The sequence below is a fragment of the Enhydra lutris genome, unplaced genomic scaffold (genome assembly GCF_002288905.1).
Source record: "Enhydra lutris kenyoni isolate GAN:26980312 unplaced genomic scaffold, ASM228890v2 scaffoldscaffold9, whole genome shotgun sequence".
Taxonomy (NCBI): domain Eukaryota; kingdom Metazoa; phylum Chordata; class Mammalia; order Carnivora; family Mustelidae; genus Enhydra; species Enhydra lutris.
Genome location: NW_019154093.1, coordinates 55,269,384 through 55,284,686, shown reverse-complemented (window position 1 = coordinate 55,284,686; position 15,303 = coordinate 55,269,384).

Sequence of the window (15,303 nt, the reverse complement as noted above, 5' to 3'; positions counted from 1 at the left end):
CACAATGAGGTACCACCTTACACCAGTTAGAATGGCCAAAATTAACAGGACAGGGAACAACAAATATTGGCAAGGATGTGGAGAAAGGGGGACCCTCTTACAAATGTCGGTGGGAATGCAAGCTGGTACAGCCACTCTGGAAAATAGTAGGGAGTTTCCTCAAGAAGTTAAAAATAGAGCTACCCTATAACCCAGCAATTGTGCTACTGAGTATTTACCCCAAAGATACAGATATAGTGAAAAGAAGGGGCACATGCACCCCAATGTTCATAGCAGACGTGTCGACAATAGCCATACTGTGGAAGGAGCCAAGATGTCCTCCAGAAGATGAATGGATAAAGAAGATGTGGTTCATATATACAATGGAATGCTATTCAGCCATCAGAAAGGATGAATACCCACTTTTTACATTGACATGGATGGAACTGGAGAGCATTATGCTAAGTGAAATAAATTAGAGTAAGACAATTACATGGTCTTAGTCATATGTGGAATACAAGGAACAGCACAGAGGATCATAGGGGAAGGGAGGGAAAACTAAATGGGAGGAAATCAGAGAGAGAGACAAGCCATGAGAGACTCTTGACTCTGGGAAACAAACAGGGTTGTGGAAAGGGAGGTGGGTGGGGAAAGAGGTTACTGGGTGATGAATATTGAGGAAGGCACATGATGTGATGAACACTGGGTGTTACATGCAACTAATGAATCATTGAACACTATATCAAAAACTAATGATGGGGGGGCACCTGGGTGGCTCAGTAGGTTAAAGCCTCTGCCTTTGGCTCAGGTCATGATCCCAAGGTCCTGGGATCGAGCCCCATATCAGGCTCTCTGCTCAGCGGGGAGCCTGCTTCCCCCTCTCTGCCTGCCTCTCTGCCTACTTGTGATCTCTGTCTTTCAAATAAATAAAATCTTTTAAAAAAACTAATGATGGGCTATATGTTGGCTAATTGAATTTAAATAAAATATTATTGATGATAGTCAACATGCTGTACATCTAATTTTTTTTAATATTCAGTCACTTGAAAAGTTGCTGAAATGCTCCAAGTTCCAACCCCATGCTTATAAAGGGGATGAATTCGAAGAAAATTGTTCTTCAGAATCAACTAGATTTTTCTGGAATTCCAGATTGTGTTTCTGGAAGAAAGATGAAGGTTTTTTCACATTAGTACATTTACTTGAACCTATTATATGGGAATCAGAGCAATCTCAATCTCTGAATGGTCCTCCTGAAAAAAGAATGGGCAAAGTCTAGGACTCCACCTGTCATCACCATCAGAGATGTGGCACAAACAAGGCTGTCTTAACCCATGTAACATTTTTTTTTTTCTTTTAGAGACGGAGGGTGAGGAGAGGGACAGAGGGAGAGAGAGAGCTCAGTCTCACAACCCTGAGATCATGACCTGAGCTGAAATCAAGAGTCAAATGCTTGACAAACTGAGCCGTCCAGATGCCCCGGTCTTACTGCATATAAGGGTGGATGATGGAAGAGAGGCACGTGGCCTGAACCTCTTTGGAGAATGAGCACAAAAGTTCACTGAGAGAATAGCTTGAAAGACACTTTTATCAGCTCATAAATATGTTATACTGACACTTTACTGTCCAAGTCTTACTGGAGACTCTTTCCTAAATATCCATCCTGCAAATTAAAATCCTCTGTAATTTCAGTTTTCCCTATAAGACCTATGTTTTTGGTGCAATAAGACGGAACTTAAGGTATACTTTCTCGTGATGCAATTTTCAAACCAGCTTGCATGCAAGGTTGCCACTTTCCAATGGCCATTTGCCACTTTCCAATGGTGCACGGGAGAAGAATGAGGCACAAACAAGCCCTCTTCAAAAGAATGGGAGCGTGGGTTGGCAGTTGAGAAGACTGCTGCCCAGAGCTGCTCCTCAGTCCCATACTTACTAGATACAAGATAACAACCAACAAAGAAGTTGAAGGAGATTATAGATAAGCAAGATATGTCTGATGAAGCAGTATAGGATTTGTGGTTGAATAAGCACGTTTAAAGGAATCATCTAACTACAAGTGATCTCTGGAGAAGGGGAGATAACAGAAAAAAGAACAGGGGAGTCCCACCCGGAGCCGGCCAGGCGTTCCCAGCTGCTCTTTGAGGACTAGATCATCCTCTCCCTTAGAGGTCTGTTGCTGGTACATGTTCAACCATGTTTGGTCAGTACATTGTCCTGAGGGACAGTTACACAAGCTGCCATGTGTATCACAGTCAAACCACGAAGCAAGTTCCATCATCTTACATTTTATGTAGTTCTGAATTTCTCTTCTCTTATTCTGTGTTTTTCAAAGCCCAGCAAATGCAAGGTGATTTTGGTTTTGGATTGTTTTTACTCTTATGTTACAGGGCTAAATGCTCCAGGTCTAGAATTCCCTAAACCTGTCCCTACACAGCTATTATTTTTTAAAACATTCAATTTTTAAATGAACAATTGCACTCACCACATTTCTGCACTAAAATTATTTCATGTTTGTACTTTTCTGTAAGGGCTGATACATTTGCTGTTTTGTGGTTTTTCACTAAACTTGGAGTAGAAGGATGTTAAAGGAGACTCTTCCTGCCTGAGAATTTCTGCTGTACTTCAAAGATGAGTGCATCATGTGTCAAATAACCACAATTTCTAAAACAATGTTAACACCCCATTTTTTGGAGTTAAATTAACAAAACATGAAAAAAATCATCTCTATTAAATTCTCGTTAGCTTAAGTTTTAGAAACTTAAGTTTAAGAAGCTATTTTAATCATTCTTTATCAGTAGTATACTCTTGTTACTTAGACTTACAGAATATGAAAAGTTATCTTTCCTTGCATCATTTACAAATAATGAAATCTGGAAGAAAGCCTCCAAATTTATTTTTTTTTCATTACTATGTAATAAAAACATTTTGCTAGAAATCCAAAAATAACTAGTGAGATTTAGACCCATCATCTCTAGCATTGTATCTTTATAGCTTCATAAATAAAATGAAAAATAACAAAAAGTGAGAGAGAAAAGAGATTCTTTGACCTGATTGATGAAGAAGGACCCTTTTTATTTGGGCTATAGTCATGTGCCCACCTTCCTCCTATAGCAGTGTCTTGTTTCAGAAAGCACATGGCCTCTATATTTAGCCCAGCTTGGGTTCAACCCTTAAAATGGCCAAGTTTAATTTCAGGGATCATGAAAATATCTGTCTCTGGATGCCTGGGTGGTTCAGTTAGTTAAATGTCCGACTCTTAATTCTGGTTCAGGTCCTGATCTCAGTGTTGTGAAATTGAGCCCTACCTCAGGATTCATGCTCAGTGGGGAGTCTACTTCTCTCCATCCCACTCTCTCTCTTAAAAAGAAAAAATCTTTAAGATATATCTGCCTCAGATATTGTTGCATATATTTTATTGAATGTCTAAAATTAATTTTTGATTATTATGTTCAATTAGCCAACACAGAGTATATATCATTAGGTTTTGATGTAGCGTTCAATGATTCATTAGTTGTTGCATATATTTTTACAGTAATAACAGAAATCTCAGCTCTAAATATTAATAAGGTTTCATTATCAAAACTAGCTCATGAAAACCTTGTGAGATGTTAGATTTTTCTAGCTGCTCTTAAAGCTAGCAATGGTCATGTGGTTGTGTTTGCACATGAGATATAAGCAGCAATATGTTTATGTGATTTGAGGGTGGGCCATAGATTTATGCTCCTGTGCTCCACCAGTACATCTTTTCCCATCTCCCAGATCAGATTTGGCAGCAGTAGAGCTTTGACCTTGCCGATAAATAGGCTTTCTTGGTGGATACAGAACAAGATGGAAAGAACCTGAATCCCTCAACAACCTTGTGGAGCAAAGCTTCCACACGTGCCTGGAATGGTAGAACAGTGATGTGTCTTCTAAGCTGTAGCTGCAACCTCTGAAGTGATCTCTATCTCCAGTGTCCTCACTTTACTTTTCCTCTTCCTGCCATCAGAATGTGGAACTCAATACTATTCTGAGCATACCTAATAATATTCAAAGCCTATATCTGCCTTTGGAATAAATTCCATGACTCAGGTCCCAATTGATCTATCAACCTCATCCTTAATAAGCCTATCGCTATAGTGAACTCCAGCTGATTCCTAGCATTTGCTCACTACCATTGTGTATTTGCTCATTCCCTTCCTTCAGTCTAAAATAGATTTCCTCTCAATTTCTCCTTGCTGCAATCTGAGTCCTCCTTCAAGATCCAGCAGTAATGGCACTTCCTCTGTGAAGCCATCTAAAATCCTTCTGAATATAATTCATTGTTGTTTTTGTAGCCAACCAAATACTTTATTTTTTTAAGATTTTTATTTATTTACTTGAGAGAGAGAGTGAGCAAGAGAGAGAGAGAACAAGAGCAGGGGGAGGGGCAAAGGGAGAGGGAAAAGCAGACTCCCCACTGAGCAGGGAGCCCAACATGAGGCTCTATCCCAGGACCCTGGGATCATGACCTGAGCTCAAGGCAGATGCTTAACCAGCTGAACCACATAGGGGCCCCTCATTCACTTTATTTTTAACATTATTTTATCAGTAATCACTTCTTATCTAATGGTAAAGTATCTGTCCTTTTCATGATGCAGGTTAGCCAAGAATGAGAACTTTTCTTTGTTTTTAAATATACAAAAGCAATGGAAATACTAGTTTGAAGGACTGGAAGGTATGTAATAATAACAAATAGGCAAAACATAAAGTAAAATCTTTTTGTCAGTAGGCTTTGATTGGGCTTAATAACAAAATCTCAAATTTAAAAATTCCTTAACTGTAAATGAACTATTCTCAAAAAGTCCAATGACATGTATAAAGGATACTTTCAAAAGTGGAGAGTAACAAAAATTGGTAGTATATATGTTTCTAGGAATTTATCCATTTCTTCCAGTTTGTCTAATTTGTTAGCATACAGTTTTTCATAACATTCTCTTATAATTGTTTGTATTTCTGTACAACTATGTTCAGTCTTATCCTCCTAGATCTAATCTAGTCCTAGGAATTTTTTGCTTTTAAAAAACTAATCAAAATTTCACATACATAAAGAATAATAACCAAATTATAATATTACGGAGATTTTCAAAGAGTAGACATGTCTTTGTGCCATTATGTAAGGAAGAGGATTTTATAAATGTGCCCAGAAGCTTAGTCATAACACCTTCCAGATTTCCACTCGCTCCCTTTTTCCACAAAGGAAGTGTAGAAAGCAATTTCTAGCACTAGCTTTCAGTGATCCCTGACTCCTATTATTCACATTCTTGTGCAACTGCCTCTGCCTTGAGTGTAAGCTGAGCCTGGTGAACTGCTTCTAATGATAGAATATCATAAACACGAGATGTAACTTCTATGACTACGTAACAAAGGATTGATTTCTCTCTATCTCTCTTTCTCTCTATCCCATTCTCTTTTTTTCTCTCTCTCCCTCCTCCTGCCCCTCTCGTTCTCTCTTTCTTGGCTTGTTCACATGGATGAAGGCAAGTTACCATGGTAGAGAGGCCCACATGGTAATGAATTAAGGATGGCCTTCAGACAACAAACTTCAAGGAATTGAGGGCTTCAGTCTAACAACCGATAAAGAAATGAACCCCGCCAAAAACCACATCGGAGATCTTGGGAAGTGATCTGGGGAAGTGATTCTTCCCCACTTTGCTCTGAACTGACTACCATTGCCACTCAGCACTGTATTACAGTCTATAGGAGACACTGAAGCACAGGACCCAACTAAACCCATAGCCAGATTACTGAGACCAACAGAAGCTTTGAGATTATAAATGTTGTTATGGAAAGCTGCTAAATTTGGGGAAAATTTATTATGTGGTAACAGATGACTAACACAGAAACTTTTATCTGACTTCTAACACCATGATTGCTATTGTCTGGGTTTCGTCTTTATATAAATTCAAGTATGTAGATGATTCATCTCATTTTGGCTTCTTTGGTTCAACATTGTATTTTTTAAATTCATCCAAATTGTTGGATTCAGTAGCAATATTTCTGCACATAACAAGGAGTGAAATTATTTGCTCTCTGGTATGTATTTGCTCATTTTATGGTAGGTAATATCAGTTTTTCAATGTGATTTTCCAAATTTATACAGCCATAAGTGATATGTAAAATTCCTAGTTCCACATTCTTATCATCACTTAGTAATGCCAGACTTGTAAATTTTAGTCATTGTAATAAGTGTATAGTTTTAATTGTGGGTTTAATTTGTTTAATTAGTGGTAATTAGGAGGATTGAGTGCATTTTTGTGTTTGTTGCCTTTTGCATACCTTCCTATTCACTATTTTTGCTTATGTGTTTAATGGGTTGTCTGTCCTTTTTTCTTTTCTTCTTTATTTAGAGACTATATATCCTATATTCTATAATTTTTTTCTATTAGGATTTAGTTTACTTTTAAATTCTCTTAGTGGTGTTTGAATGAACATGAATTTTTAATAGTAATCTGTTTACAAGTTATTGATTTGTTCTATTGCCTGACTTGGGGGACATGAAAATAATATTTGACTTACTTCTAAACATTTTGTTATTTCGTCTTCCATATTGGGATTTATAATCCACCTAAATCAATTTTATAATGTCAGAAGGTAAGAGTCAAGTTTTATTTTTTTATGAGTATGTAATATTGACCTAGCAACAGTTATTAAGAGGACTATCTTTTTACTATAGTTGTCATGAATCAATTTTCTTTACATGTGTGAAATAGAAATTGTATCAAATCTACAGATAAATATGTGAAGAAATGACACTCAAAAAATAGTCTTCTAATTCGTCACCATACATCCCACAATTTGTTAGCCCTTTGAAATCGTTCAGTAATATTTTATATTTTGCAACATATACTCTTTGTACATTTTATTAGATTTATTCCTGAATGTTTTTAAATAACTTTCTGAAGCATAAATATACATGCTAAAATATATATATGTATAATATAAATTATTATATATAAATATAAATTACTAAAATAACTTTAAAAATTAAACTAAGAAGGCAAAAGACTTATAGAGTGAAAGCTATAAAACCTGGCTGAAAGAATTTAAAGAAGACACAAATAATGAAAAGACATCCCATGTTCATGAATTCCAAGACTTAATATTGTTAAAATGTCCATTCTAATCTATGCAAACTACAGATTCAATGCAATTCCTATCAAAATCTCAATAACATTTCTTGCAGAAACATAAAAAGTATCTTAAAATTCATATGGACTTTCAAGGAACTCTAAATAGCCCTAACAGTCCTGAAAAAGACATAAAGTTGGAGACTGCACACTTTCTTATTTCAAAACATATTACAAAGCTAAAATAATTAAAGCAGTCAGGTACTGGCATAAAGATAGACATATAGACAGCTCAGAAATAACCCTCACATATGTGGTCAAATGATCTTTAACAAGCTTATCAAGACCACACAATGGGAAAGGACAGTCTCTTCAATAAAGTTGGAAAAACTGAACATCCACATACAAAAGAATGAATATGGATCTTTAAAATATATATAAAATTTAACTCAAAATATATTAAAGAACTAGACATAAGATATGAGAGATGGAGCAGGGGTGGGGAGAGATGAGAGGGAGAAGGAAAAGCAGACTCCCTGCTGAGCAGGGATCCAGACATGAAGCTTTATCCCAGGACCCTGTGATCAGGACCTGAGCCAAAGGCAGACACTTAACTGACTGAACCACCCAGGCACCCCTATAAACCTTAGAAGAAAGCATAGAGGAGAGCTTCATGACATTGGATTTGGTAATGATTTCTTGGATATGACAACAACAAATCACAGAAACAAAAGCAAAAAGAGAAAAACAGGACTACATCAAATTTTAAAACTTCAGTGCATTAAAGGAAAAGCTATGATGTGATGAGTACTGGGTTTTATACAAAACTCATGAATTATTGAAGACTACATCTGAAACTAATGACGTACTAGAAGTTGGCTAGTTGAATTTAAGTTTAAAAAAAGAAAAAATACAAATAATCTTATTTTAAAACAACAACAACAACAAACAAGAAAAAAAGAAAACCAATAGAATGAAAAAGCAATGTGGAGAATGGGAGAAAATATTTGAAAATCATATATCTAATAGAGGACAAATATCTAGAATATATAAAGAGCTCTACAATTCACAAAAGAAAGAAATAACTCAGTTTTTAAAATGTTCAAAGGAGTTGCATAGACATTTCATTAAAGATGAGACAAATAGCCAACAAGCATATGAAAAAATGCTTAATATCACTAATCCTTAGAGAAATGCAAATCAAAAATATAATGAGATACTATCTCATACATATTGGGATGGCCACTATAAAAAATAATAGAAAATAACAAATATTGGTGGAAATATGGAGAAACTGAAACTCATATATAATGTGAATGGAAATTAAATAAATAAATAAATAAATAAATAAATAAATAACGGGGGCATCTGGGTAACTCAGTTGGTTAAGCATCCAACTCTTGATTTCAGCTCATATCATGATCTCAGGGGCATGAGATCGAGCCTCATGTCAGGCTCCATTCAGAGCTTGGAGTCTGCTTAAGATTCTCTCTCTCTCTCTCTCTCTGCCCTTCTCTGTACCAGACACATGTTCTCTCTCTCTGAAAAAAAAAAAAAAAATGCAGTTGCTATGGAAAACTGTAAGGTGGATCCTCAAAGAATTAGAAATAGAGTTAACCATAGGTTTTGGAATTTTACTAATGAGTATGCATCTAAAAGAACTGAAACAAAATCTTGAAGAGATATTTACACACCCACATTTATTGCAACATTATTCACAACAATCAAGAAGTAGAAGCAACCCATATGTCTATATGGACAGACGAATGGATAAAGAAAATGTTGTATATATACAATGGAATGTTACTCAGTCTTAAAAGGGAAATCTGTCACATGCTAAAACAAGAACTAACCATGAAAACATTAAGTAAAATAATAAATTATGAAAGACAAATATTTTATGATTTCACCTATATGAGGTTTATCTAAGTTAATCAAACTCATAGACACAGAAAGTACAAATGGTGTCACCAAGGGCTCGAGTGAGAAGAGAATGGAATGTAGAAATGCTCGCTCTCTCTCTCTCTCTCTCTCTCTCTCTACACACACACACACACACACACACACACACACACACACTCTGAAAGTTGTTTTCCTGGTCTTGCCTCCTATTGTATATGAGACTCAGTGACCCCAACTAAATAATGAATTCCTGTTGCTGAGTACCTTAAAATGTTCTGCTTGGGATTCTCCATGTGTAAAACAGCTTAATATAAAAACATTCTAGATGTGTAATTCTGAGTAACATTTGAAACCATTAAGCATATATACATACATAAATTTTTAATTTAATAATACTAACACACAAATTAATTTGATTTGTGTCTGTCTTTTAGAATAAGTATTCCAGAGGCTGCAATTCCAATTATACTAGAAAGTAAGGAAATATAGATAGCTTCTTCATACCCAGTGTTTAAAAGAAAAAGTCCCTAGAACAATTTGCAAGGCTGACATAGAAACAAAATGCACAAAAATTGCACACAACTCATTAATGTTACATAAGAAAGAGCTTTTTCTTAACATCTGGCCTATTTCTGAGAAACTAAGAGCTTGTTCCTGCTTTCATTTTCAATTGACATGTGTTCAATAAAAACAGTTTCAAGTTGTCCTTAAATGAGACAAGAAATCCCTTAATTGAGAAGCAGAGACTTTTATTTGCTGAAAGGACTAATCAGACTGTCAAAATTGGTAGGGATAAAAGATATATACTATACCAGAGTGTCCCAGGCCACTTTTGCAAATACAGAGGCATGGATGAACTTAATTTGACCTCTCTCTTTTAATACACTGACTTATCATTTAAGGAAATCTCAATTGTCCTGTTGCCCACTGAACTCTTATTTAAAAAACATCTTTAAATGCCAGTTAGTTAACATACAGTGTTTCTGGTATACAAATAAAAACTTTAAAAAATATTCCAGATAAATAAAAACAGAATTTTTTGCTAGCAGGCTCATCTCACAAGAAATAGTGAAATTCTTCAGACTGAAAGTGAGCCCAGGTAATATGAATGCACATAAAAAGAAAAGAACACTAGTAAATTATATAATTATAGGACAGTATAAATAGTTTTCTTAACTGATTTTTTTAAAATAAATAAATAAATAAAATCTTTAAACTGTATTTACTAGTCTATAGAATGCAAATGATAACACCTACTCATAAGCATGTGCTAAAGAATAAATTAAATTTAATTAATAACACCTATAAGGAATTAGCACAATGTCTACCATATAGTAGGCACCAAATGCATTTTATTTATTATAACATTATTTCAGGCTTCGATGCCTCAACAAAACTTCTATACTATGAGATAAAAATGTGGTAAAAATAATTATATAAATATATGTTCTTTTTCAGCAATAATAAAATATTGTCTATTGAAATAGCATGATATTATCTCCCTCTCAGTGTAGCTTAGATTTTAAGGAGCTATGATTCCACTTGTTTGGGAGGATGTGAAAAGTACATACTTTATATACATATTTGGAGAGTAGGAAAGTATGAACATTTCCAGAAGCAAATTTTATAGTATGTCTCCAAAGTCTCTGAAAAGAGCAAAACCTTTCACCAGCGTGTTCACTTTCACAATTGGATCCATTCAATCACAAATACTTGCTGAGGGCCTATTGCATGCCAGGCATTTTTTTTTTTTTTTTTTTTGAGGGATTCAGAAGTCGAAACAAAAATCACTGCCTTTGTGGAGGTTAACATTCTAGCAGGCAATAAAAATATCAACTATCCAGAATATCAGATGACAATTTCTATGCAGAAAAGTGAAGTAGGAATAGGGGAAAGTGCCGGCAATTTGAAGTAGACCAATTTTAAATAGGGTGTCAGGAGCACCACCAGGGAAGCGACCTTTCAGCAAAGAGCTAAAGCTGTAAAGGGAGTAGATCACTTGGATGTATGCGGAAACAGTGTAAGCTGCAGGGGAAACAACAAGTACAAAGGTCCTAGGGAAGGATCATGCTCAGCATGTTTGTGAGAGGCCAGGAGAGGGAAGTTATAGGGGAGAAACTCCAAGCCCATAAGCCCTGTAGTCTCTTGTGAGGACATGGTTTTTATAGATACTAAAGCAAGATGTTCTCAGCCTGAGATGAGTTCAGGCTTTCTCTGAATTGCCCACTACAGCCAGAGCTGGCATCAGAGGTGAGATGGAGAAGATTCAAGTCCGTGCACCAGAAGCATCTGGAATGGTTCACTCCTTGCACCACTCTGATCGCTGTGCCTTATGTTAAATGAAATCCATCATCTTATCTTCAAGTTGGTGACTAGCTACAATTCTATAAAGGACTTACTACACATGACTTTGTACATGCCACAGACTTTAACTCTTGCAACTTGTCATAGACCATAATGGATGCTCACCATGTCCCTCTTCCACCACCCATTTTGTATTTTCCTTGTTATAGCCAAAACCAGGCATCCTGCTTTAGCTACTTAACAAAGTTGAGCTCTGTGTCTAAAACACTCGTTCTACCAAACAAGACTAACCCAAAGAGAAAATATAACTGGAAAGATACTTAAGGATTTAATAACTTCAGGTACTAGAAGGCCAGCTTATACTCCGATGAAAAAGGTAATAAGCTCCCGTGGGACAGCACATTCCACTTATTTATTAACATTTATAAAGATTGCATGCAGCCCTCTGTCTTTACTTTTTATATGGCTGCATTGTTATATGACATACTCATACTAATGCCCACAAATACTGTCCAATAGCAAGTTACAATCACCCAGAATCTATTTCGCTGTGTTACATAAAGTCACAGATAAATTATTGCAGTTGGGGAAAAAACCCACAAATTTCTCATGGTTTTATGTAATAACTTAAACACACAGTATTGCCAGTTGATCAGTATTTATTAAAATCATGGAAAATCTACAATAACGGAGTAGCATTTGGACTCTACATAACACTTTATATATGCTTTCCTTTTATTCTGACTAATTCATCATAACCTATTTGGGATACGGATACTGAATATGTTGTGCTTTTTAAAATCTTAGCATTTTTCCTGCTTCCTCCTCTCTCTCTGCCTTCCTCTCTGCCTACTTGTGATCTCTGTCTGTCAAATAAATAAATAAAATCTTTAAAAAAAATAAAAAAATAAAATCTTAGCATTTTTTCCAAGTAGTCATGCAAAACCACTTTTGGTTTTGGTTTTGGTTTAAGTCCAGCAACTAGTTGGAAGATTTCCATGACATTTGAAGAATGTCACTCTTCATCATGATGTCCCGTAGTGGAAACCTCATTCTAAATGTAATTGCAACAATTCATTCAAAATAATAGTGAAGTTTCTTCAAGACATTAGTAAATATTTTCATATTTGATTTACATTGAATTCAAGAAATGCAAAGCTTTTTATGTTCTATGGAGTCTTCATCAGATTTTGAGGCTTCTTTTTTTTTCTCAGTTTGGAAACTACATGTCATAAGTATTGTCTGTCCTGGTGAAAATTATTCACTAACAACAACATATACAAACTTTTAATTCTGGAATAGACTAGCTATGATCTCATAACAGCTTGAATAATTTTTAAAATTTGAATATTGTTTATTAGCTCAGAGACAAATATAGGCCTAAGTAGTCCCAACAGAATAACTCCAATCCCTCACCTAAAAAGCTCAAAGAATGTCACCAAAAGATGCCACAGTCTTGATTCAAATTTCCATCACTTCATAATAAAGGAGATAGATATATGGATAAGAGGCATCAACTACTCATTTCTTATAGCTACATATCTATTTAACATTTGCAATAACCAGTCTAAATGTCTGTTCAGACATTCAATGGTCCCTTCCAAAAGGGGTGGGAGGCAGAATTCCAGCTTTTTACAACAGCAACTACCAAAAAAGTACATGACCTAAGGAAATAATAAGCTTCTGTAAGAGCATTATTTTTTTAGGAAATACACATTGGACAATTTAGGAGCAAAGAGGCATTGTGTCTATAACTCTCAAATAGTTCAGAGAGAGGAGGAAAGTACATGTGGTAAAATAACTTTTGACAAATTGGATAAATTTCTTCTTTCTTTTACCAAGTTATCAGTAATTCAATCTCTTTACTTGTGTACTTTGGTGCATTCAGATGAGCTATTTCTTCTTGAGACAGTTTAAGTAGTTTGTGTCGTTCTAGGTACTGGTCCATTGTTCTTTTCTTTTCTTTAAAGATTATTTATTTATTTGAGAGAGAGCATGACTGAGCAGGGACAGAAGCAGAGGGAGAGGGACAAGCAAAAGCAGAACCCAACTCAGGGCTCAATCTCACAACCCTGAGATCATGATCTGAGCAAAAATCAAGAGTCAGATGCTTAACCGTCTGAGGCACCCAGGTGCCCTGGTACTAGTCCATTTTTGAAACAATTTGTTGGTGTACAATTGTTCATAGTATTGTCTTACAATTCTTTTTATTTCTGAAAGTCAATATTAATATTCCCCTTTTCATTCCTGAAGTAATTTGAGTCTTCTATCGTTTTTTCTTGGCCTGTTTGACTTCAAATTTGTCAACTTTGTTGATCTTTTCAAAGATAGGGGGCGCCTGAGTGGCTCAGTTGGTTAAACAATTGCCTTCCGCTCTGGTCTTGATCCCAGTGTACTGGGATCAAGCCCTGCATAGGCTTCCTGCTCAGCAGGGAACCTGCTTCTCCCTCGCCCTCTGCCACTCCCCCTGCTTGTGTGCTCTGGCTCTCTCTCTCTGTCAAATAAATAAACAAAATCTTTAAAAAAAAAAAAAAAAGATAGGCTTTTGCTTTCATTAATTTTCTCTATTTCATTAATTTCATTACATTCATTTACAAAAATCTTTATTATTTTCTACATTCCATTACTTTGGATTTTAGTTTGCTCTTCTTTTACCAGTTACTTAAGGTGAAAAGATACTGATTTGAGACTTACTATTTTCTTTGGCTGCTCCAGGGCTAATCGCATATAAACAAAGAAATAAATAGATAGAGATATAAATCTTCTCTAAGCCTGAAATTTATGCTAACTTAGCTCCAGCAAGATATAGAATTGTTACTCCTACACTCCTACTCCCTCCTCCCCCTTTTAGTGCTACTAATCTTATATATATTAAATATTACATCTACATATATTACAAGTCCAACTATACATTGTTATAATTATTCATTTATACAATTGTGTGTCTTTTAAAGTAGCTGAAAGAGGAAGAATAAATATATAGGACTTGTTATATTAACTTTCTTACTTATAATTTCTGGTTCTCCTTATTTATTCCCATGGATTCAAGTCAATGTCTGGTGTTATATCTTTATTCCAATAAGCTTTGCACTCATGTAGCTCCTTTGTGCTGCTGTTAACATATTACATTTATATATGTTATAGGCCCTCTGATACAATTATATACATATTATTTTATATAATTTATTTTTAAGTCAGTTAAGAAAAGAGAAATAATAAGCAGTTATTTTGTCTTTTATAATTACATATTCCCTCATTGGTGGTGTTAGTTTTTCCACTTGGGTCACTTGTTCCCTGCCTGAAAATCTCCTGTTAGTATTTCTTATAAATGTTAATCTGCAGCAATAAATTTTCTTTAAGTCCTCAGGCTTGAACTTCCCCCACACTCCATTTTAAATAAAGTCAGTCCCAGCGGGGAGAGCTTCACGGTGCTCTGTGTTTATGGACTGCCTCTGTCCTTGGATAAAAATCTCTGTGCCCTTCCACTGGGCAGGTATGGTAGCCTCTGGTGTTTTTCACTTGCCTTTCCTAAACATGGAAACTCCACCCTACAAATGAACCAGAGTGAGGATGGTTAGGCCAGATGTTCTCAGCCTGCTAAATCTGGCTAAAACCTCCACTCTAAAAGCAGGGCTGGGTAGAGACTGGGAGACCCCTGGTCCCTGGTCACACTAACCAGGAATTTTGTTTCTGCAACTCAGTGTTGGAGGGGATGAGAAATACCAGTGACCTGCATTTACAAATGAGACACCTTATCTCTGCTTGGAAAATGAGGGAAAAGCAAGCTATATCTTTTTTGCCATACCGGCCATGAGTGGAGCTTTTGTTAAATTGAACTGGGAATGGGGAGGGAGTGCGTCCTTGCTCAAGTACCATGGACTCTCAGCTTTTCTCTCCAGAGTTGTAGGAAATCTTCCTGAATAAATGTTCCATTGTTTGATGTATGACTTTAGGACTGCTTGTAGCTATTTTTTTAATTTTAATTTTTTTAGAGAGACAGCATGTGTGCACACACACACACAAGTGGGGGAAG